The sequence below is a fragment of the Oreochromis aureus genome, linkage group 9 (assembly GCF_013358895.1).
Source record: "Oreochromis aureus strain Israel breed Guangdong linkage group 9, ZZ_aureus, whole genome shotgun sequence".
NCBI lineage: Eukaryota > Metazoa > Chordata > Actinopteri > Cichliformes > Cichlidae > Oreochromis > Oreochromis aureus.
In genome coordinates this window covers 3,701,225-3,727,548 of record NC_052950.1, presented here as the reverse complement: position 1 = coordinate 3,727,548, position 26,324 = coordinate 3,701,225, and the positions used below count along the sequence as shown (strand labels likewise).

The following is a 26,324-nucleotide window of genomic DNA, read 5'->3' as shown; positions in this document are numbered from 1 at the left end:
CAAGCTGGATGAAATGGCATGTCGCTGCAGGATGCTGTGGTAGCCATGCTGGTTCAGTGTGCCTTCAATTTGGAGTAAATCCCCAACAGCACCAGCCAAAGCCCCCCCACCCCATCACACCTTCTCCTCCATGCTTCACAGTGGGAACCATGCATGTAAGGACCATCTATTCACCTTTTCTGTGTCACACAAAGACACTGCAGGTCGAACCAAAGATCTCAAATTTGGACTCATTAGACAAAAGCACATATTTCCGCTGGTCTAATGTCTATTCCTTGTGTTTCTTGGCCCCCAAAAATCTCTTCTGCTTGGTGCGTTTCCTTAGTCGTGGTTTCTCAGCAGCTATTTGACCATAAAGGCCTGACTCACACAGTCTCCTCTGAACAGTTGATGTAGAGATGTGTCTGCTACTGGAACTCTGTGTGGCATCTATCTGGGCTCTAATCTGAGGTGTTGTTAACTTACGATCTCTGAGGCTGGTGACTCGGATGAAGTAATCCTCAGCAGCAGAGGTGACTCTTGGTTTTTGTTCCTGGGGCGGCACTCATGTGATCCAGTTTTGTCCTAGCGCTTCATGGTCTTTTGAGACTGCACTTGGGGACAGATTCAAAGTTTTAGCAGTTTTCCAGACTGACTGACCTTCAGTTCGTAAAGTAATGATGGACTGTTATTCCGCTTTACTTTGCTGATTGGTTCTTGCCATAATATGAATTCTAACAGTTGTCAAATAGGGCTGTCAGCTGTGTATCAACCTGACTTCTGCACAACACAACTGATGGTCCCAACCCCATTAAGAAGGCAGGATTTCCACAAATGAACTCTGACAGGCACACCTGTGAGGTGAAAACCATTTCAGGTGACTACATCATGAAGCTCATTGAGAAAATGCCAAGGTTTTGCAGCACTGTCAACAAAGCAATTATCTTTGCTACATAATTCCATATATTTTGCTTCATATATTTGAAGTCGTCAGTATGTATCTATGATGTAGAAAGTGGTAAAAATAAAGAAAAAACATTAAATGAGAAGGTGTGTCCAAACTTTTAAATTTTGATATATACATAAAAGTATGTAGTAACCGTGGTTAACCCAGGCCTTTTGAATCAAAAAATATTTAAATAGGCAAGCAATACATCATGTTATTTATCTAAGGCAGCGGTGTCAAACTCAATTGCACAGGGGGCCTAAACTCAAGGCACACTTTAGCTCGCGGGCCAAACAAGATAAACATTTATTGAACACCCTAAAACAATGTTTTTTAGACATAAATATGAATTAAAACAGACAGGAATATTATTCCAGAATAAATAAGCTTAGAAAAAATAGTTAGAAATATGAATATGCTGTCAAAAACCCCAGAAAAAAAAATGAAAATTGTGCTTTTAAGTAAACGCTAAAATAACAACAAATCAAAACAATGAGGTTTTGTTGCTATTATGCTATTTTATAAAAAAATATAATAAACTTAAAATATTTTGCTCTTCATAAAAATATCTCCTGTCAAAATGATACAAATTCAAAATATGAACATGATGCAAAACCCCCCCAAAAATATAAATAAAATTTCTGCTTTCTGCAGAAGTTAAAATAACAACAAATCATAACGTTCAGTTTTCTTTGCTCTTATGCCATTTTGTCAGAGCTGGATGCTTGGCATCTCTTTTTGGCAACAAGTTTGTTTAAGTTTGGTGTGCAGTGCGCTCAGTTTATCAGCAAAGTGCGCATTTGGGAACACTGTTGCGTCGACTTGGTTCAACATTAACATAATAACAGGGAAAGTGAGGCAAGTTGCACTGATGCATTTGTGACTCCTATAAGAGCAGCCAACGGACCTCTGTATGATAAGGAATGTCGGCAAACTCTGAATCTATTTCCGGCATAAAAGACTGAAATTGACGGTGATTTAAACCTTTAGCTTGCATCAAATTTATGGTTTGTGTTACGGTGATCTTTACATGCTCCGTTTTTAGGACTTTACCACGCAGCGTTTCCTGGTGTATGATGCAGTGATATGCTGTTAACTCACCGGTACAGTTCTCCTCCTGCATCTTTACTCGCATCCTGCTGACTAGTCCACTTTTTTCACCGCACATTGCCGGCGCTCCATCTGTTGTAAGTCCAACAAGTTTGTCCCAGGGCAGTTTCATGTCGGTTACACTTTGACATACTTTTTCAAAAATGTCTTTTCCTGTCGTTGTTCCGTGCATCGATTTAATGTCCAATATTTCCTCTGTAACACGCAAATTGGAGTCCACTCCACGGATGAAGATGGCCAGGTGTGCAATGTCCATCACGTCTGTACTTTCATCCACAGCAAGAGAGTATGCAATAAAGTCTTTGCTTTCTGAGGAATGGTCCACCGAGATTTGGAGGTGTGGATTAGGGAACGCGCCCCCAAATCTGCAGAGGAGGGTTCACAGCTAGCAGAAATTTTCATCTTTGCCAGAAAAGGATCGAGAGGAACCACCTTTGGCCGGGAAAGTTTCACAACTGGACAAAGTAAGTCCGATGGGGGTGTAAGGAGTGATGGTATAGGCCAGAGTAGAAGTTATCCTGCGAGCAGCCATTTTGTTTCTAGTAAAAGTAACCATACTAAAAAGTCACATTCAGGTTCAAAATCAGATGTTAGATGTTATCACTGTAACCAGATAGGTCATACTCAATATACCTGCCCAGCAACAACACAAAGTAAACCATCCCTTTTGTGTTCAGCCCCCAGACGCACTTTTCCAGGTCCTGATCATGAAGCAGTAAGAACAGTACCTGTACTGGTGCTTAGATACAGGGAGCTTTTCAGTCAGTGGTTTTGGCTAGTCTAGTACCAAGAGAGCTATGGAGTGACACAAGGACTAAAATAAGCTGCGTACATAGTGATGAGAAGGATTATCCCATGGCTGAGGTGTCCCAAAAAGTTGATTCTGTTCATCTGGACGTTTTCAGTGGGAAAAATGTTTTGTCGCTCATCCAAGTGACTTCTTCAGTCTCAGCTGACTGCAGGTTTCCCCAACCTTATAAAAAGGAACCCTTTTATAAGATGTTTTCATCTTCATCTAAACTAAGTAGTGGTTGACTATTTTCATTCTCTCTCTTGGATTGCTCTGGTTCAAACTGGAAAGGTTGCACAGAAGCCATTTCCAGTGCGCTGCTAACTGTGAACTCAATGTGGTGCAACCGTGTGACGTCACTACCCAGAGTGCATTTAGAAGTAAATAACAATGGCGGCCTACTGGTAAATCGGTTTAATATAAAATGTGCTTTAAAGGAAAACATTTGGCATATTTTAGTACCACATATATGTTATTGAAAGCACAGTGCATATTTTAGCGCAAACATGTCTTAATAGACAGGGTTCCCTTAAAGAGTATATTTGCATAATGACTGAAATTAGCAAGAAACTGACCTCGCAGCCCATTGTTCATTCAGTGGTGCTGAAACGAAACGTTTCTCCCACTGAAAACACTACGTCCAGATAAACAGAATCAACTTTTTGGAATTTACTTACCTGGATAATTGAGCATGCATCAAGATGGCTGAGGTGTATTTGACTATAGGTGGCCAGACATTTCTTTTGCCAGTGGCGTTAGCACCGAGGCTACCAAATGCTGTCATGTTAGCCTTAGATATACCTACACTGCTAGATTTGGTTTCTACTGAAGTTCCTAGACATGTAGATCAGGACCAAAACTTATAGAATCAAGAAATTATTCTGTAGGCACAGCCAGAAAGTGCAATCCCTAGTTTGATTACCACAAGAGCTCAGAGTGCAGTTGACCCATTGAAAGAGCTACCTTTATATCATGAAGAATTTTGAAGTAAGCCCAGTAAAACCAGCTAAATCTCGGGCGCAAAGACGAAGGGATAAATTTATGGGCCGCCGGTCCGAGTGTCAGGTGAACTGAACTTCAGGTAAGAAGTTATGACCTGCAGTCTATCTGGGTCAGATATAAACCAAGTTTAGGTGGAGTTTATTTTCGTTGTGCTGACTTTTTACAGTCAGTTACAATAACTCGTACTGCGTGCTAGCTAGCATGACGGAGTTTCTATACAGCTGGGCGGGTGCTATGATGTTACTGATAGTGACCTTTATTTTATTCATAAGGTTAGTCAGTAGAGTTGCCAACCGTCCTGTAAAAAAACGGAATCGTCCCGTATTCAGAGAAAATATTACGCATTTCGTACTGAGCTGAAAAGGAACACAGTTTCCCGTACTTCAGCCAGGATGGAAAAAGACACAAAGCTGGAGTTATTCTGTGTCTTTACGCTGTCAGCTGCCTCTTCTTCTCTCATTCTCTCCCCTCCTGTTGCTACTTCAATCATGAAACTGATCAATGATCAGCTGATCGCTTTTCTCTCTTGTTTGTTTATCGCCCACTTTGCACCAGAAAGAGGAAACCAGCGGATGTCGCGCTAAACAACAGCAGCACGTTTAAGCTTGGTCAGCTGTTGTTAGAATTTATTTAATATTAATTTCTAGTATCAGCTGATGTTTGCTGGAGCCACAGCTGTAAAGCTGCTGGTCATGATGTTGGTTTGGATATGTGGTGAGAGGGAAACATGAAGATGAAACCAGGAGATGTCCTTACTGAATCATCAGAGCTGAACAGGTGAGGTAGAAACAGGTTTACCTTTTAGGTGACATGGATGAGTTGAAGGGAAGTTATGAACTGTTTCTGAGAGACAAATAACACCAGGATCCTTTTCTACGTAGCTGACAGCTGGTAACTGTGCAGGGGCGGGTCTAGCAAAGTTTTGCCAGGGGGCCAGGTAGAGCATTAACAGGGAAAGGGGGGGACAAGGAAATAGTTTTCTTTTTTATTCTCATTTAAAATGTCTAGCTTTTAGTGAATAATTATCTGAATCTTACAACCAAAGTTTTTATCTGATGTAAAATGTATAGAAATCATACATATACCAACATGACAGCGTACATCACTGTCACAACAGTGTTTGCTTTCATTCAAAGGCTTTATGGCTTTAATACCTGGTGGGCCGGTCTCTAGTCAAAATGCTCAGGCCGATTTTTTGTCCCAGTCCAGCCCTGGGCACGACACGCAGTGAATTAATCTGAGAAGGTGCATTAAAAAATAAATGGCCGGGCCAGCGGTGCACATCGCATATTAGCTCGCATAGACACATTAGTTGTGCTGGTTCTTAATGACGGTATCTTAGCTAACAACCCCAACTACCAGATTCAACTTGTAACTGGCTAAAAATAACTTAGCCTACCGGTGAGAGGGACGTTGCTAGCTGGCAGTTTTTTCAAGCGATGTTGAAATTTCCACATTCCGACACTTCAAACGCTTCAGGAGCTGCCCGCTCAGCGCAGCATCAGCACCACGGAAATTCACGTATACATCCGTAGACTTGAGACTGATCAAACCAGAAAGCTTTAATGAGCAGCTGGATTTGTCTCGCATTAACTGGCATTAACTGGCTGAGTTAATGCCAGTTAATGTGACATTGAAATGCAGCTGATTGAACTGAAAAGCTTGACTCTGTGGGGGTCAAAGTTTGCAGAACTACGAACGCAGCTGGAATCCACAGCTGTGTGTGTTCATGGAGCTGCATTTTCACCTGCTGGACATCACTACCTGACAAGTTTAACTGTCTTCAGAACATTGCAGAGGCCTTATTGACAGTATTTGGCTCTACATATCTGTGTGAGCAGATTTTCTCTCACACGATGAGTGTCCTCAGGTAGCCGTCTGAATGCTGGACACTTGGAGACCTGTGTCTCTGAGTGGGAGACCAGAGATCACATTAACATGTGTGTCTCTGTATTAACAAACATACCATATTGGCCCAGTTTATTTTTCTTATCATTGTTGTGAGGAGACCATAAATAGCATTTGTATTTTCTGTTGTACAGTTCATTTGCTGTTATGGAGTTCTTGTTATGGATAAAAAGTCTTTTTTTGTTTCAAAATAGCTGATAACTACTCGCTGATAGCTGCCAACATCTGTGAACAAATATAATTCTATAAAGTGGTTCTATATAATGTGTAACTGTTAATATAAAGCATTATTAAATTTATTGCTAATGCAATCATATGGCACTCTGACTTCTGAGGAAATTTTAGATGGCACTGATCATCAGAAAGGTTTCCTACCCCTGCTCTACATAGACTTGCTAGTTGCTTTGTGTGGCCTGGCATGTACACTCAAGTACAGCAGTTTTGTAAGCCTTGTCAGATATGTCAACTCACCCTAAGTAAAGGAGTGGCCCGCATCCATCTTCAGCCATTGCCTGTCAGAGATACACCTTTCGAAAGAATAGGAATGGATGTAGTGGGGCCCCTTGAAGTTCCTCAGGTAATCATTACATCTTGGTCATTTGTGATTATGCTACTCGTTATCCTGAAGCTTTCCCCCTAACATCAGTGAAAGCGAGACATGTTGCTACACTTCTACATGTTGCTAACTTCTACAGCAGGTATACAGTGGCTTGCAAAAGTATTCGGCCCCCTTGAACTTTCCCACATATTGTCACATTACAGCCACAAACATGAATCAATTTTATTGGAATTCCAGGTGAAAGACCAATACAAAGTGGTGTACACGTGAGAAGTGGAACGAAAATCATACATGATTCCAAACATTTTTACAAATAAATAACTGCAAAGTGGGTGTGCGTAATTATTCAGCCCCTTTGGTCTGAGTGCAGTCAGTTGCCCATAGACATTGCCTGATGAGTGCTAATGACTAAATAGAGTGCACCTGTGTGTAATCTAATGTCAGTACAAATACAGCTGCTCTGTGACGGCCTCAGAGGTTGTCTAAGAGAATATTGGGAGCAACAACACCATGAAGTCCAAAGAACACACCAGACAAGTCAGGGATAAAGTTATTGAGAAATTTAAAGCAGGCTTAGGCTACAAAAAGATTTCCTAAGCCTTGAACATCCCACGGAGCACTGTTCAAGCAATCATTCAGAAATGGAAGGAGTATGGCACAACTGTAAACCTACCAAGACAAGGCCGTCCATCTAAACTCACAGGCCGAACAAGGAGAGCGCTGATCAGAAATGCAGCCAAGAGGCCCATGGTGACTCTGGACGAGCTGCAGAGCTCTACAGCTCAGGTGGGGGAATCTGTCAATAGGACAACTATTAGTCGTGCACTGCACATGTTAACCTGGTAAAATACATATTTAGGCAGAATTTTGCAAATATCTATTTTTCATCTTTTAGCAGCATAGTGCTTTTTTTTTCCAATTATTTTTTAAAAGTCAGGTCAAGGCTCCAACATCCCAAAGGCGATATAAGGGTGGCGGCTCACGACAGTTTTTGTTTGCTACATGCATCATTTTAGTTCAGCTGAGTGTCTTTGCTTTTGTTATATTTCTTTAAGAGTTTAAAATGTGTTAAGTACATAAATAAAATGTAAATTTCTCTGTAGCACTTCATGGATTTTATAAGCAGCACACCTTAGTTGTTCACACAAAGCATAAAGGTAAAAAACAATATATACAGTGTTATCTTCATTTTAGATGTCAAAAAGTATTTGCGGCTCCCAGTGTTTTCTTTTGTGTGGAAACCGGGTCCAAGTGGCTCTTTGGGTGTTAAAGGTTGCAGACCCCTGTTATGTACAATACTTTTTTCAGACACGCATGGTCCTCAACCACTACAAATATTTTAATATTTGTAATATTTACAATTGTTCAGCTAGGATAGGAGAGCAGAAAGGTGAAGCTGCCCATGTATAGTTCAGATAAGCAGTACAAACTATATGTTTTAATCTGATCTGGTTAAGGAAGCTGTTTGTGTGAATCTGGAGAAGACGGGATCGTCTCTGCTAAACTTTCTGTAAAACTCACCGCCCACCGCTGATGTATAGTGCTTGTAAAAATCAGATCAGCAGTTTGAAAATAATGTTTGGAAGTGAAGATTATTATGTGCAGAACAACATGAAGAAATGCATGGTCATAAACAGGTTTCTTTACTTAAGTACTTTGTCTTTACACAAAAATAATGTCAGACTAATACAAAAGAAATGAACATTAAGTAGCCATTAATTACCCTTTCTAACTACAATCACTTTTGTACCAATATATTTGATAGAAAATGAAGAAGTGAATAATATGCAATACAATATCTATAGATTACTTTTTAAAAATGTGACAGATATTTGGATCATCTCTTATTCTACAGTCATGTGTTCATAAGTTCATTCCTACTTAAATTTTACTTTCTGAATGCACTCTTGCAAAGTCTTTTTCTGTAACAAGTAAAGTTTTAGATCTGTAAATATGTTGCTCTTAAATATAAATTCAGTATTTATAGCTCTCCTAGTTTCTCAGCTTCATCAGTGATGGAGCTGAACTCTGACCATAAGAGGGCAACCATGATCAGAATAAAATAAAAATAAATCTTTTAAAGCTTATATACCATTTTTTATAAGTCTATGTACAGAATATACAGAGAACAAAGGGATTATTTTCCTTTAGGGACAAATCATTTAATGGCAAACTAGGTTTGTGGTTGATAGCAGGAGCTACATGAACTGAAATTTCAAAAACTTCTGCAATTAGATTTTTGGTTTAAGGACTTTGGCTCAAATAATCAAGATATAGAAGTTTCGCAGGGCTAACAGAGACAGGAGACAACCAATCGCATTCACAGCTATGGGCAATTTAGTGTTTCCAATTAACCTGTCCCCACTAACTGCATGTCTTTGGACTGTGGGTGAAGGCGGGAGTACCCAGGGAGAACCCACGCAAACACAGGGAGAACATGCAAACTCCACACAGAAGGGTCCTGGCCTGATGGTGGAATTGAACTCAGGACCTTCTTGCTGTGCGGCAACAGTGCTAACCACCGTGCCACCATGCTGCACGGGCTTACAACACCTGGTATTCCCAGGCGGTCTCCCATCCAAGTACTAACCAAGCCTAACTCTGCTTAGCTTGCGAGATCAGACGAGATCGGGAGTGCTCATGGTGGTATGGTCGTAAGCTGGTTTGCTAAATATCCCTATAATCATTTGGTGTAGTTTTTGTGTTCATGTAGCTTCTGCTGTTTTGACTAACAGACAAATGCCTCTTTAATTTTGGGAAGTGTTTCACCAGCAGATGCCTGAAGTGGTTCTGGAATTTCTTCCCAACAAAAGTATAGAATACAGGACTGATACAAAAGTAAAAGTAGGCAATGGTGCGAGTAATTTGAAGTGCATAACCCAGTTTCTGCTCATCCTCACAACTACACACAACTTCATTGTTTATGTTCATCAAGTGTACAACGTTGAAAGGAGTCCAGCACATGAAAAACAACAGCACAATGATGAAGATGAGCCTGACTGTCTTGAATTTGCCTGCAATGCTGAATGACATAACGGTGATTGCAATCCTACTGTAGCAGTAGACAATAACAACCAGTGGGAAAATAAAGAAAACAGTAAGCTGAAGGTAAAACCCAGATTTTCTCAGCTGGTCCATATCGACATAGGTAAGGTTTCGAGGGTACTCCTCACAAAAAGTTTTGTTATCAAGACTAGAAAAGAAACTACTATAGATAATCATTGGTCTGATACATGCTAACCCACTGACTAGCCACACAACAGTGCAGGAGATTCCTGCATACTTTCGATTTCTTACTTGTGAGTCATTCAACGGGTGCTGAATTGCAAGGTATCGATCAAAGGTCAGAAGGGCTAGAAAGAGTACCGAGCTGTAAAAACCCAGATAGTAGACAGTACTAACAATCTTGCACATAACTTTGCCAAAGATCCAGTTTGAGAGCTGCATGTAGACTGCCATGAAAGGAAGGCTGATCATGAAGATCAGGGAGGACATCACAAGGTTCAGCAGCAAGATGTTGGTCACAGTGGTCAGCTGATCAAACCTAGAAAGCAGTCAACATAAAAAGATTCACAGGTCAGTCATTATGAAACATTCTAACCTCAGGTGTTTTCCAGGTAACTGAGATCTGTGGAACATTCAGTGAAGTAAATCAGCACATCTTTAAAATCAATGGTATTTCTGGATGTCGTCATTACCATGGAGTCTGAGAAAGGTATTAAATCATAAAAAATATTTTGGAATGCACAAACAAATACAATCAGTGGAATGTACATTGACTTCTTGGTTGGACAGTATCTTCTAAGTTGTTGCTGGTGTGCCCCTGACAAGCATGTTAGTGAGTCCAGAGATCTAAGAAAATATCTTGAAAGTTTATTTTGTGACCCAGAAAGAGTAATATTTCAAACTCTTTCGCCACGCTCCTCCGCCATTGGCGCTTTAAAAATGTATTGTTATATTATTATAAAAATATTATCAATAATAATTTAACATAAGTACTGAACAGAGTAATAAGAGTAATATTAAAACTAAGTAGCTGCCATTGTTGGAGGATACACCCGACCCATCCATTCAATCCTGGCTGTGACGTAATCGGCCACCAAATGCAGCCTCCAAAGGATGCGGCCCCTGAATTTGGACACAGCTTTTATTTCAGTATTAGGCAACCATGACTATCTGACTGTCTATTAGAGATCTACCCTTAGTAAGTAGTGTATAAAGACTTCTGTTTTGGGTAACAGTTGGGTAAGGGGGGACAACCTGAATTTGTGTCCAAATTCAGGGGTTGCATCCTTCGGAGGACCTGGCCTTCGCGGTCTACATGGGGTGGGTCCTTTGAAGACCGGAAGTGCGAGGTTGTGTAATGGGATGGTCTAGCCTTCAGATTTGCGTCACCAGCTGTCTCGGTGGAGTTTAATAACTCAGCTCCTTGCTCCCTAAAATGTAACAGTAAATTGGAGTAAATTCTCTACCTGTTACAGACCTGGGCCTGTCACCCAGTGTTTTGATTTTATATTATTGTTTTAGTCTGTTTTCTTCTTGGTTTATGGTTACTAGTGTTTTGGTTTCTGTTCTGTATTTCTTAGCTCGTGGATTCCTTTGCCCCTCATGTCACTCTGGTCCCTGTACTCTGTGTTCCCGCTGTTCTCTGTCAGTGTCGTGTCTCTGAGTTCAGATATTCAATAGATACCCAGAAAGAGTAATATTTCAAACTTTTCAGCCACGCTCCTCCACCATTGCCTCATTTGAAAAGCATTTTTTTATATTATTATAAAAATATTATCACTTATAATTAAATTAATAAAGTATTGAACAGAGTAATAAGAGTAATATTAAAACTAAGTAGCTCCCGCCATTATTGGCAACTGGAATTGGCTGGGCCACGATATGAATTCTGGGATAGGTTGGGCCACGATGGATACGCCTGACCAATCCTTCAAATCCGGAAAAATGAAGAACACATTTGTTGGCCGCATTTGGAGGATTCTTTGAATTTAGACAGCCTTTGTCGCCTGGCTGTGACATATTCGACCTACATATGCAACCTCCAAAAGATGCGGCCCCTGAATTTGGACACAGCTTTTATTTCAGTATTAGGCAACCATGACTATCTGACTGTCTATTAGAGGCTTCTTTGTGGAATTCTGTGCCTGAGCTTTTTACAGTACTATCCTTTGCTTGAGTTCCCTGAATTCTGTCTACATACAGCTGACATAGAATCTCATCGACCTGCTGATGTACTGTATATAAGCTCTTTTCAGTCCAGTGACACACTTTCTCTCTGGCACTGTCATTTGTGTTTACTATGAACACTGATATCTTTTTAGAATGCCTGCTCACACACAGTAGGCAGAACTGGAGAAAGAACATGTGATAGGCAGTGGAAGCATCTCCGGGGGTAGTGGGAGCGTGCACTACCTGCTGAACCTGCTGAAACCCCCAGAATCCAACATCAACATGGAGAAGAGGAAGGCACTCATATCACTTAGTAATGACAACAACATTATCATCCTTCTGGCAGACAAGGGTGAGTTCATGGTTTTGCTAAACCAGAACGATTATCATGAGAAAAACGTTGTCACTGCTGAGTGGCAAAGATACTTATGAACTTGGTCACCTATAATATCTCAAAGTTAATGACTTCGATCACCAACCCACTGGTAGGCAGCTCTGAACACCTCATCCAGAACACCTTGGATTTTGTTGAGAAGGTGAGAGATGTCATTATGGAGATGAAACAACGATCATGTACAACGTTACATCTCTCTTCACTTGTGTTCCAGTCACTGAAGCAGTGGAGGTAGTTTGCAAGAGATTTCAAGATGACATCAACCTCAGCAACAGGACCACTCTCAGCACTGAGCAAGTGTGTTTGCTCTTGGAACTGTCTTCATTCCACATATTTCACATACAAGGCTCAGTACTACAGGCAGAAACATGGGTGTGCCAAGGATTCCCCAGTTTCACCCATTGTGGCCAACTTGTACATTAAGAACCAATGACTGAAACAATGGTATGTGGATGACACCTGGGTGAAAATCAAATCTCAGGATGTACCACAATTCACTGATCACAATGAAATGAAGCGTTCAAGCAAAACAGAACAAAAATCCAGAATCTAAACTTTAATACTCAAAGAAGAACTGCAGGCAATTTGTGGCATTAAAGCACAAAAAACCAAAACAATACAAAAATCCTAAAAAACCAAAGTCATGACAAACTTGATGCAGACGAGTCAAAGAACAGACGTAAAGTACAGGCTGCAGTCATAAACAGGAAATCAAAAAGAAGCAACACTAGGAAGCACTGGAAAGTGTGAGTACAGAGACAATCTGAAGACTGGGAATACTGCTGCACATATGTACATATACAAGGGTCAGTGATTAACTGACTCAACGCAGGTGTGAGAAACAAAGCAAGGGACCTGGAGCGCGTCTCAGATGACATATGACAAGAGGTGAGGTAAACTACAGAAGTGGATGGTTACCCAGATAGCAAGGAAACATTGAAACAATGTTGAGTCAATATCAGGCTACGTCATTGAATCAACATTGAAGTGTGACGTTGACCCAGCGTCACTCTTGCACCCATTTTTAACGTTGAAACAGCGTCAGGTTTTGATGTTGAATCAATGTTGAAACCTGACATTGATTCCACGTTATATTTTCTAACACTGTTGACATTGAAACAATGTCAGATTCTGATATTGAAACACTGTTGAGCTATGGTATTGATTTTCCACCTCTTTCGCACAGTTGCTTTTTATTGAAAAAAAACAAAAAAAACAAAGGTCAATAGACATGTATCATTTGCAAAATACTTTATTAAAAGACAAAGTTTCCCATTTACATTTCTATGTTTCACGTCACTTTTTATTATTTACTCCGGGATGGGGATGGATGATGTGCGTCCTGCGCGCCGCCCGTACGATCTGGAGCATATCTGAGCCATTTCTGGACTGCTTGAGCAAAGACCAACTCAGACATAGAGTTCGCCCTTACCTGCTGCGCCAGGCCATCTAGGACAAAAATAGACACACACACAAAAAAAACAAAGACAAAAAAAAGGGAATTAGAGCACATGAATAAGCTCTTGTTAATTGTCTTCAGCAGGGAGAAAGTATGTAAACTTCTAGGCTGATAAACATGAAAGTCACCAGGCGGAAATCAGCAAACTGCCGCATTTGATTCCCAAAGAGCTATAAGCTGAAAATGTGATATGTCTTAGCATGGTGTGCCGTGTATCCTTTAAAAAAAAAAAAAGAAAACATGGGGTCCTCGGGCTGTACAAAGTGTACAAGCCGAAGACCAAAGACTCCATCTCCAGATTAACCGGACATGAAAGTCTTGTTATTAAGAAAGACAAAGTAATATAGCAAAAAACAGACATAGGAAATGTGAAACGCACCCAGCACATCAATTGATCCCTTTATTGTTCACTTTAGGCTCATAAAACTACAATAAATGTTAAAACTTACCAAATATGCATCTGCACAGCGCTGTCTCTTTAAATGCCCTTTTTTGCTTTGTCTGGTCCTTGTTTTTTTTTTTCCCCTGCCCAGTTGAGTACAGAGGCCAGCTCCTTTGTAATGGCATAAACCATTACACGGCGGACTCGCACCTCCAGTGTGGTCCAGCAGCACCAATCAACGCAAAGCGTCTCACCTATAGACACATTTTATGAGATGGAATTAGCGTGTCTCATGTCTTAAATGTGTATGCAAGTGCTTGTGTGTTTACTTCATGTAATTGATGATAGAAACATGTCATTTAGTTTTCCCTAAAGCCTGATTTTCAAGTCATACAAAGAATAAACCAAAGTATTGGCAGTACAATGTATTTCTATTCCCTTTGTTGGATATTCATTTGTTAGTTCTTGTAACTGCTAAAAGTGTTTACTAGTTTTTGCCTGTCACATATATTTGTTATACCATGTAAACTGTGAAATTCCAAGATTTTCAAACTTGCCTCGTAATAGTGGCCTCACAGAGTCTCTGGAATCTACAGAAAAAAAAAATAACAACAAGATGACATTCAGGAGTATAAATTGTTTTTTTTTTTTTTTTTTTAGATAAGAGTACAATGACATTGTGATGCAGCTTTAAAAGCTTTTTAAAAGCATACCATCTATAGGGAAGACATCAGACTCTGCATGCTGGCGAGATCGCAAAGCTGTGTCGGTTTGTGCCGGAGTGGCGAAAGGTGCGGAAGCTGGGTGTGGCATTATGATGGTTGCTATCAGTGGGCTGGGGGGCAGACTGCGGAGTAATGAGGGCTGTTTAGAAAAAGATAATTTTTTAAGTATTTAAGAATACAGACAACTTGTCAAAAGTTTCCTCGTGTCAGACACAGATATGTACACAGACACTAGACAGTATTTTATTACCTGGTATTTTCACTCGAGGGGCCTGGGGAAACCGTTTTTTGTAGGCTGCTCATCCTCTGAGTCCGTATATGTGTACAGGGATTTGGTCTAAAGAAAAGAAATTTAAAACGGTCTTAAGTAATTGTAAATATGCTTTTGGCATATTGTTTCCTAAAGTTAGTTTCATTTCTAACAACACACACAGGAAACAGAGACGTGCAAGAAGGTACAGTATACAATGAATTTTTGAAGTGCACAAGTGTACACGGCTTTGCATTTTTAAAAAGTTTACAAACTTCCACTTTTTGGACTATATTATGTGGTGATATTGCAGTATGCAAGCACCACAGATATGTATAAAAGACAAGATCATAAATTCTTAACAATCAAAGATATGTTTGTGAATAAAAGGGTTTTACTTGTGCTTTCTTTTAAGACTGGTCTGGGTTTCTTCTTCGGACTGAAGGTCAGACGTATCACAGCATGGATAGCGTGGATATCTCTGAAGACTGCGTTCTGCTTCGTGAAATGTGCCTGGAAATACAAACACAATGCACGGCCAGACATACATTACGTGTGGACAAAAGGTGCAAACGCATAGAAAAATCAGCGGTTTCAAAAATACGCTGGTATGCGTGTGGACGTAGCCTTATTCATTATTCAAGGCACAACGGAAAGTCATGTATGCGCGTGCAGCGTACAGTCACGTGGGCATGCCGCGTGAGCATTCAAACTGAGTCTAAAGTTTTCGTGTGCGAATTGAAGCGAGTGCTCTCCAATCATCAAAAGTAACAAAGTCATTGAACACGTTTATACAGTTAACTTTACGTTTATCAATCATATATCACAGATTTAGAATTTTTTGTAGTACTAAGCAACTACAGAGCGAAAGTCTGGGTCAAGCACCGAGGCAACGGCAAGAACAAAGGAAACCTCGAAGCGTTAAAGCTAGCTTTGTAAGGGAATATAACGAAGAAATTATGAAACGAAAATGTTTTCTTTGTTGATATACTTTGTTCGCAGTGCAGTTTATTTGTTGCCGGATTGTAAGGAGTAGACACAATTTCCGGCTCGTAAATAACAGTAAAAAACTCGTTAATGTTGTACATTAACGAGTTTTTTACTGTTATTCAAATGCAAACATGGAAATAACGAGTAGGAAAAAAAAAAATCATTCATTCTTACCTTATACTAATCGTGGTGCGGGCCAGTGCAGTGCATGAACTGATGCCTTCTCCGGTCAATTCCGCTGAGAGTAAATCAAATGTCCCGCTCTACTGTAGAAGACAATGAATACCTGGGGGGATGTACCAATGTGAGAGGGGTGCTGCGGAATAGTCCAAGTGATCGCTGCTTTAATTTTGGTATACATAAATTGCACGTAGACACGATTTTTTTAAAGCTGGTGAACTAGACCAAGTCATTGATAACAAATGAACAATAAATCTACTTTCTCTGGTACTTTATACCCGATCAGTTGCAATGCAATTTAATGCTCAACTACAAATCGATGGTTTTGATGGTGACCGAGCGAATGATCGTCAACTATAAATAGAGCGTTTTCTCGACGTTGTTGTTGTCACCTGGTCGACTATAAATAGATGAAATATCAATGACAAAAAAACAACGGTGAATCAACATCGTTACAACGTCTCTATAGTAAGACCGTCGGTTTACCACAGTATTTCAATGTTGTTACAACATTGGCATTTCAACCCCGACCATATACGACGGTTCGGATGAAAAATCAACATAGATTCAATGTCGTCTTGCTATCTGGGTAATCAATTAACTCTCTATACTGCAAACGAGTTCTATTAGAACATTCTAGATTCCTCAGAACTCTACGATGGAAAAAGGTCATGCCATTTGAGTTCAGCTTTACCCTTTTCTAGAATGTTGAGCACATCAGCGTAAGTATTGCATCTAGTGCCTGCCATATAAACCTGGCTTTTATCGTGTTGCATCAGTTGGAAAGAGCGGTGTACTACAAAGTGGGTTTAGACTCAGCATAAACCACTAACCCACTGGAGTCATGAAAATTGTTCTCTTTTTACCTGACTACCTTCATCATGGTAAAGATTACGCAAGATTACGTAATCTTAGTAGGAGGTTTTGTTGAAAGCTTTAGCTTAAAATGAGCTGTCAGTGTCACGTTTTCACCAATTCTAAACATGTTTTCAGGCCAGTGTAGATTATCTGCTGGAAGACTATACTTTATATGTGCAAGTCATTAAGCTGTACCTCAGTAACATCATGAAACAGGCCCAGTTGTAGAGTTAAAGCAAACCGTGGATATACAACAACAAACAATTCCACGCGCGCCCCTTTTGGGCGGTCTATCCTTAAAGCTCGTGTTCTCTACCTGGGAGCTTGACGGTCCTACGTAGTATCTTAGCTGTTCCTAGGATAAGAGATCTCCAATGTTGCTCCTGGGATCTGCTGGAGCCACTCACCTAGTTTGGGAGTGATCGCACCTAGTGCTCCGATTACCACTGGGACCACTGTTACCTTCACCCTCCACATTTTCTCGAGCTCTTCTCTGAGCCCTTGGTATTTCTCGAGCTTCTCATGTTCCTTTTTTCTGATGTTACTGTCATTGGGAACCGCTACATCGATCACTATGGCCGTCTTCTTCTGTTTGTCTACCACCACTATGTCCGGTTGGTTAGCCAACACCATTTTGTCTGTCTGTATCTGGAAGTCCCACAGGATCTTAGCTCGGTCATTCTCCACCACCCTAGGGGGCTAAGCTCAGAACTTGTTCCTGTGCTGCCATGATTAGTGCCTCTGTGCTGTCTTTCAGTTCGGCTTTGTCCAGCCACTGATAGGATTACTGGATATCCGCCACAACCGCTATCTGCCGGTGGTACATACTGTGCAGGGGCCTGTCCTTCCATGATGGTGCCTCCTCTTCCTCCTCATTCTTGGGTTTCTGCTGCCTGAGGTATTCACTGAGCATGCGGTTGGCTGGGGCCATCTTCGTGATGTATTCATGGATGTTTGTTGTCTCATCCTGGACTGTGGTGCTGACACTCACCAGTCCCCGGCCCCCTTCCTTCCACTTAGCGTACAGCCTCGGGGTGAAATCCTCCATGCATGGTCAGGAGCTTCCTTGTCTTGATGTCAGTGGCTTCTATCTCCTGCTTTGGCCAGCTTATTATCCCAGCAGGGTACCTGATCATGGACAGGGCATAGGTGTTGATGGCCCGGATCTTGTTCTTACCGTTCAGCTGACTACTCAGGACTTGCCTGACCCGCTGCAGGTACTTGGTGGTTGCAGCTTTTCTAGCGGCCTCTTCATGGTTTCCATTTGCCTGTGGGATCCCCAGGTACTTGTAACTGTCCTCTGTGTCTGTAATGTTGCCTTCTGGTAGTTCAATCCCCTCAGTTCTGACTACCTTCCCTCTCTTTGTTATCATCCGACTACACTTCTCCAGTCCGAATGACATTCCAATGTCATTGCTGTATAGCCTGGTGGTGTGGATCAGTGAATCAATGCCTCGTTCACTCTTGGCATACAACTTGATGTCATCCATGTACAGGAGGTGGCTGACAACTGCTCCATTCCGTAGTCGTATCCATAGCCAGTCTTGCCATTGATCTCACTGAGGGGGTTCAGGCCTATGCAGAACAGCAGTGGGGACAGAGCATCTCCTTGGTAGATCCCGCACTTGATGGTGACTTGTGCTATGGGCTTGAAGTTGGCCTCTAGTGTTGTCCGCCACATCCCCATTGAGTTCCTGATGAAGGCTCTTAGGGTCCTGTTGATCTTGTACAATTCTAGGCATTCCAGGATCCAGGTGTGGGGCATTGAGTCATAGGCCTTGGTGTAATCAATCCAGGCAGTGCACAGGTTGGTCAACCTAGTTTTGCAGTCTGACTGCTCGGTCTACCAGTAGCTGGTGTTTTGTGCCTCTGGTATTCTTGCCCATCCCTTTCTGTGCCCCGCTTATGTATTGACCCATGTGCTTGTTCATCTTAGCCGCTATGATGGCTGACAGGAGCTTCCACGTGGTGCTGAGGCAGGTTATTGGTCGGTAGTTGGAGGGGACCGGTCCTTTCTGGGGGGTCCTTGAGGATCAGGACTGTCCGACCTTCAGTTAGCCATTCTGGGTGTCTCTCGTTCATTTGTGCTGCCAGGCGCTCGTGGAGTGCAGTCAGCTTCTTCAGCCAGTAGCTGTGAACCATGCCGGGGCCTGGTGCTGTCCAGCTCCTCATGTTTTTGTGTTTTTTGCTATGTCTTGCTTGAGTAATGCTGCTGGAATTGCAGCTACTAGAACAGAGATTATTACGATTATGAAACTTGATCAGAGTACTTATCACTAAATCTGAGTGGGGTGGTTTGAAATCCCTCTTCCTACGTGCATTTGCATAGAGCCTGAAACCGGAAACTCAGTTTAACAGAGTTAAGCCAGCCCATCTTAACCACCCTCATTATACCCCTTATCTCTGACTGGGGTTTCAGGTTTTGTCAAGCTGCTGCACCAGCGTTAGTTTCATTGATCGTTTTTGTCAACAACCTTTTTTTCTCACGAAAGCAAGACAATAGCTAAGTAAAAACTAATGCATGATGACAAAAACTATGATGAAATGTAATGCCACTTTCATCGACGACCAAAAAATATTCTGAAGAGAATCAGAATGGTCATTGTTTCTCATGTAAACACAACAAAATGTCAACACTTGGGAGGAAGAGATGAGCTGACATATGGACACATACACGCAGGTGGGCCAACTAACTGAATATATGGAAAGATCAGGTTTTCCATCACTGAATTCTTTTCCTTCCCTGATGGCACTGATATATTCCAACAATGTAAGGATTCATTGGACTACCTGATTTTGACTGAACAAATAAAGGTGAAAGAAGAACAAGGCACACTTAACACAAATTATTAAAGCTATTAAAATTATGACTGCTTAATTTGACTGGTTAATATATTTGGTTTTGTTACTGTTGTTGGATTCCACTGTAAGCCTCTACTACAAAGCAGGTAGGTGAAATCATTTTAGAGTTAATCTTGGGGTTTCAGTGCTACAAAGGTGTACATCACCATGGTAAATTATGCCACAGACCAAACCTGTTCTTGAACAGGTTGGGTCTGCAGGTATTTGTTGACCTAATTTGAGATTTGCAAATAGGCTGCGTCTTTGAATTTTGGTTTTACGTTCATTATTTTTTTTGTTGTCCAAATGTTAATAATAATCACCTTTGTATGAGCTGATTGCTGATCTTGAACTAGTTTTACTGTAGTATAGACCTCATATCTCCACTGAGTTCCATTTATTTTCACACCCAGAACTTTCATGAAATAACCATCACAGACTTGTCATATTTTTACATTGTTGTTTTCATGAACTCTACAGTACTCATGTAATAAGAAAAGGCTGAATGTGGCTATACTCCAAGACACGGCAACTCTTTTTTTCTCGTATTTCTTATGAAGCAGCCAATCAAGAACTTTACCAGAATAGACCACAGGTGTTGCAGAGAACAAAATAATCCAGCCCTGTTGGACTAACTTACCGACGGATGATGATGAGGACTATCCCGTTGCAAATGACACTGAAGGTAAACATGAAGTAGTAAAGGATGGACAGCAGCGCTCCCAGTTTGTTGTCATTGTCCCTGGTGCATTGTACAGCTTCTGTGTATTCGCCATAGTCAAGGTAATCTTCATATTCAGTCATATTTTCCATCTTTGTGTCAAACGCTTGAAGGAAAGTCTGTCACAAACAGAAATGTAAGAAAACACTGTTCACAACACATTCAGCCAAAATGATGTGAAAATTAGAAAACGATCAAGTCTTAACCCCTAAAAAAATAGCCAGAAAATTCACATTTTTTGGAACTGAGATGTTTATGAACCCTTATAACAAAATCCACAATTATTTTTTGCTATATTATGTTGTGTATGATATATTTTTATTATATATTTATGATATATTTTTTGTATCGCATTTGATACATTGGGCATTTTTGGCAACTTTTTGTTAACAACAATGTTAACTTTAGACAAAAAAAAGAGTTTTGTCCATAACAATTTGAAATTATGACAAATATTGATCATGCTGATGAGATAGAGGTCTCAGAAACTCATGTATCAAATATGATACAGAGGACATTATACGGTTAACACTATTTGGAATGATATAAGAAGATGAAGCTTTAAAAAAAAAAAAATAAAAAGACAGGAAGCCTGAGGAATGAAAGCAAATGTAAGCATGAGCTGACTTACTGTCTGTCTCATTTCTTCTGCTGCTGTCCGACTCTGATGATAGATTTTGGTTATCTGTGTTTAAGTTACCAAAACCAGAGGAAGTAGCATCCACTGCTTTCAGGGAGGAGGTGTTGTAAGTTGTGCTGAAAGCAGGGTGTTCTGTTTATGGCATGACACGAAAGCCACAGCAGTGACTGAGAAAACTTCAAAAGGTCGGGTCATGAGGTAGCAAATGCAGACAAAATGATCAAGCTTTGATATACAACTGGAACAGAAGTGACCCACACAAGGTTGTGACCTTGAGAGCAGAGCAGTATTCTAATGAGACTCATGTGTATGTGTATGTGTATGTGAGGCTAATGTGTATTCCAGAAGATCCTCTACAGTGCCTTTGGAAAGATTCCCATCCCATTTCCATAGTCTAGTTAGCACTTTGCCTGATTCTTTTTTTTTGCCTGTCCCGATTGGTTCTTTAGCTGTCAGAATTGATGTCTGAAGGCCAACAAAGATACCCAACAGATTTACTTTACCAAGGGGATCATCACAGCCTTGCCGTATTGGTCCATTTGATCGACCTTTGTTGTTATTATTTATTTTATTTTTAGTTGTTACAGACTGGACAACATCATTCAATCATCTCCCAGGCTACACAAGACAACAGACACCCAGGTTAAGTCCATTCTCCACCTCTCCTACATCTCTCCCCCACCTGCAGACTGAACTCCTGCAAGGATGAAAAAACCTCCCTGCCAGGTGAAGAGCCCCCCAATGCAAAATATCAGAAATACCAGAAAACTATCGCTAAACTGCATTATAAACAACATTTTTAAGTTATCTAAGTGACTTGCATAAGATGTTTAACCTGAGTAGCGAAAGACCGCGGGAGGTTTGAAAACGATGTGCCAGGAGTTTGCTGTTCTCCTCGGCTCAGATATTTGAAGTTTACACAGCTACATTCTCACCTGAAAATATGTTAAAGGTTTATTTTGCGACCCAGAAAGAGTAATAAGAGTAATATTAAAATTAAGTAGCTGCCGCCATTGTTGCAAACTATGTATTCTGGGATATGGTTTTTCAATTTTGTTGTCCGGGTGGAAAATCAGGAAAAATTCGGGAGAATGGTGACTCCGAGAGATTTAAGGGAGGGGCACTGAAATCGGGAGGGTTTGACTTAAACAAACGTCCTGGCCCCTTAAGTCAAACTTTTAGCAGTTGAGAAAGAAAATAATAGATTACCCACAAACTGAATATGGACCAGATTTACTACAGTAGCTGAAAAATCCGCTGGAATCGGCACAAATGAGATGATAGGTTTCACGTCTCGTTCTGTGCCTCCGTGCTCTGTTTGTGCGCAGGCTCACACAGAGAACTCCCCCCCCCAAACATCCATGCCACGCAGCTTGCCACCGCCTTCAAGTTGGACTCAAGTTTATAAAGAACCCATGTCAAAGTATTGTGGATAAGTTAAATCTAATTTATTAACCTACCTCTGAGATGAAGTGCAGCTGCGGAGAACGTACTTTCTCCCGTTTGGTTACGTCAGGCAATGAGGTGCGTTTAATGTCTCTCTGTTAATTTGAGTTTCCATGAAACTAGAGCCGGCGCTAACACCCAGTCCCGGCACATCGTTTTCAGACCCCTGCAGTCTTTCACTACTCAGGTTAAACATGATATATAAGTCACTTAGACCACTTAAAAAATGTTATTGTTTTGATTTTGTCAGTGTTTTTATTTGTTCCTGAGTAAATCGGTTTGGATGAGAATAAAATTATAGTTTTCACACAGCTGAATAAACGTCAAACAGAAAACTGATTAAACAGAAGTGTAAGATGTTAGGGAATTTACTCCAGTGTCCTGTTATATTTTAGATAGCAAGGAGCAGACGGCTGAGTTTATTAAACTCCACCGAGACAATCTGCAGATTTCATTCAAAGTTTAATAAACTATCATCTTGTCTTTATTTTTAGTTAGCACATACCTTAACCCTTTAAGACCTACCATAGAACCAGGTCCGCCAGAGCTTATCTTTATATTTTTACCTGCTGTAGCGCCATTTTTGGGAGCATTTCAAGTTGCTATACATCAATACAACTGTTATAGCCCCAATTTTAATAATATCTATGCATTAAGTCCATAGTAACTACATAAATTGCAAAAAAGTGCAATAAACTACAAAAAAATTGAAAATTGTTTTTGTTTGGTTTTTTTATAAATATTTCTAGTTAGAGAAATTTAAGAGGTTTATCCCTCAAAACTGTAAATACAAAAAAGTTACACAAAATAGTTTCCAACCACAGGAAATGTATTTTAAGTGCCTTCATATTTTTATTTTTGAGGTACACCAATTTTTATGAACTGCAGGAAAAACGAAAATAATTATTATAATCCAAATTTGCAAAAAAAAGGCATGTGCATCAAAATAAACAATTTCCACCAGTGCAATTTGAGTTCTGAGCATCCCAGAAACGATACAGAAAAGCATAAAGTTACACATGATCTTTAAAAACACCAGTATAGGCTTATAAGGCCCTGAAGGTAAAAAAAAAAAAAAAAAAACCTACATTTTCCACAAAATGACATCACTTCCGGTTTCGGGCAGGTAATGGCGGACGTGCGATAGTTCACGCTGACGTCTGTTCCAACGTAGGAAGTTTTATGAACAGCTGATCGGATTGGCAAAGCGTGTTTATGGAATATTATGTTTTTGTTGCTGCAAGTGCTTTTTATGCAATTTTTGCAAAGCTATATGTGGAAGGAAACTGTGACGTAGGACCAGGGGCGTAATTTCCAGGGGGCTTAGGGGGGTTATGACCCCCCAATATAATCAGACCCAACCAATATAACCCCCTCAATAAAATTATGAATTATCTTCAATAAACACACTGTTTATCTTCTTTACTCATTGCAGGTATTACCAGCAAAATAGTTGCATGTTTAATCATCTGGGAATTTACCCAGATTTATTTATTTATTTATTTAGACAGAGATCTTGACCCTCCAATGTTCAGCACAAAGTTACGCTGATGCCTAGGACAAGCTGATGGCATAAGATGCAAGTACAACTCTCCCGGTTTCATATGCAAAAAAAATTATTGCGCTAGCTTATGTGGTTGCAGTTCTACAGGGATTTAAAATAGTTAAGCAAAACTAGACCGGTCTTAAAGGGTTAAACACTTCAAGCTGTAAGCTAATGATAGTTATATAAGAGCAGATGCATGCTGGTGCAATAAGCTGTATGTTTTACGTCCAATGGATGCATGATCTGATTAGTCAACTAATCGCAAAAATAATCTGTGACTAGTCGACTATCAAAATAATCATTTGTGGCAGCTCTAATCCAGAGCACCCCACCCAACCCCCATAGCTTTCTCGCCTCCATTGCCACTATGTGCCCCCTTTACATTTCTGTTTGCCCCCTAATGTATGCCTGTCTAGAGCCGGCCCAGACTACACCTCTGTCTTAAACACCATCCGCCCAGGCAAGCTGATTGAGAAGCTGACAGACCTCAGCATCCCGACTCACACCTGTAAGTGGATTCTGGACTTTTTTACAGCCAGGCCACAGGTGGTGAGAATGGAAGGACGCGTGTCTGCTGAGCTCAGCCCCAAACTCTTTACCCAGTACACCTTTGACTGTGTCTCCATTCATCAAATATGCTGACGACACCACCATCCTCATCAAGTCTGGGTACAGGACTCTGGTAGACGGCGTGCTTGCCTATGGTGTGGAAAACAACCTCCTCCTCAATACAGACAAGACCAAGGAACTTCAGGAAGAACCCCCCTCCCCTGCAGCCTCTTATCATCAAAGGGACAGAGGTGGAGAGGGCCAACGGCCACAGATTCCTGGGACTGCAGGTCACATCAGACCAGAGCTGGACTCTCAACACCACAGCAACAGAGAAAAAAAGCCCAGAGAGGCAGAGGAGAGGATCATAGGTACAAAATGTCCTTCCATGGGCTTTCTGTACACACAACGCTGACGAAAAAGAGCAGAGAGAATTATTAGGTACCCACACCATCCAGCTCACCCTCTGCTCAGACACAAAAACTGCACATACAATCTGAGAGCGGACAGCATCATCACACACAGAACAAGGTTTTTCTACAGCTTCTTCTCTGCCACAGTCAGACTGATGGCAAAACAAAAAAACATGGAACACTTAAAGTAACACAACACTACCTCACCTCATTTTCAATGTACAACAGGATAAATCTCTGTTTAATGTTCAATACATTTACACTAAATAAATAAATGGCAAAAGAAACCCAAAACAGTTGAGCAGCTAGAACTCTTTATCAGACAAAGAGCAAAAGAGTCATCTCCCAAAGGTCCTCTAAGTGGTGTTTTTATTTCCCACATGTTTACCGGTTAAAAGAGGAGGAGAATTATACAAGATTTCTGTACTTCAGTTAACTCTTCTTCTAGCTAGATGCCCAGCAGTTTATACCATCATTAGATTTTATAGAGATCTGCACCTCGAATGCATCACAAGGACAAGAAGAAGAAAGTAATGTAAGTATGTAAGCAGCTATGGGATGTCATTATTTTCTTATTACTGTGTAAGTATCTTTGTACTGGAAGCTACTTCAGGCTGCAATACATGAAAAATTAATTCATGTGACAGTAATATGCACTAATCTGCTTATCATTATTCAGTAATAAGCTATTAATTGCTCATCACTGAAGATAACAGAATGGTATCCTGGATTGTTTCACTTGAATATAACCCTCATGTTATACCTTTTTAATAGAGATACAGACAATTATAGCGTGAGTATGGGAATAGTGATGCTAGCATTATCGACATGTATGTATGGCAGTGGTGTTCAGTCAGGACAAGCAAGGCAAGCACTGCTTGCTTGTCAAATCTAATAACAGAGATGAATGAAATTTGTACCAAAGTAATGCGACCTGTGTCTTTTCATGAAAACAAGGAAAACTTTGACAATAATGGAGAGTGGACAGCAGCTCTGATCATGTCCGATTCAATCGACTGGGAAAGCTAACCAGGTGCAGGTTCAGCCGCATTTTCAGATTAGCAACCAATGAGAGTGTTTGTGTGAATCTGGAGAAGAGGGCATCGTCTCTGCTTGGATTTCTGTAAAACCCACCACACACTGCTGATGTATACTGCTTGTAAAAAAGCACATCAGCAGTTTAAAAATAATGTTTGGAACTGAAGTTTATTATGTGCTGAACAACATGAAGAAATGCATGGTCATAAGTACTTTGTCTTTACACAAAAATAATGTCAGACTAATACAAAAGAAATGAACATTAAGTAGCCATTAATTACCCTTTCTAACTACAATCACTTTTATACCAATATATTTGATAGAAAATGAAGAAGTGAATAATATGCAATACAATATCTATAATTACTTTTTAAAAATGTAACAGATATTTGGATTACCTCTTATTCTACAGTCATGTGTTCA

At 40.6% G+C, this 26,324-nt stretch overlaps 1 long non-coding RNA gene and 1 pseudogene across 1 annotated transcript; both read right to left on the bottom strand.

Moving 5' to 3' along the window:
- Positions 1-8,835: 8,835 nt before the first annotated feature.
- LOC120442080 lies at positions 8,836-8,954 on the bottom strand (annotated as a pseudogene).
- Positions 8,955-14,713: 5,759 nt separating this feature from the next.
- LOC120442078 lies at positions 14,714-15,870 on the bottom strand. Its single transcript, XR_005614498.1, has 3 exons — positions 15,844-15,870; positions 15,078-15,192; positions 14,714-14,766 (listed from the first exon to the last, which is right to left on the bottom strand). It is a non-coding gene; the product is annotated as an uncharacterized LOC120442078 (long non-coding RNA).
- Positions 15,871-26,324: the final 10,454 nt, after the last annotated feature.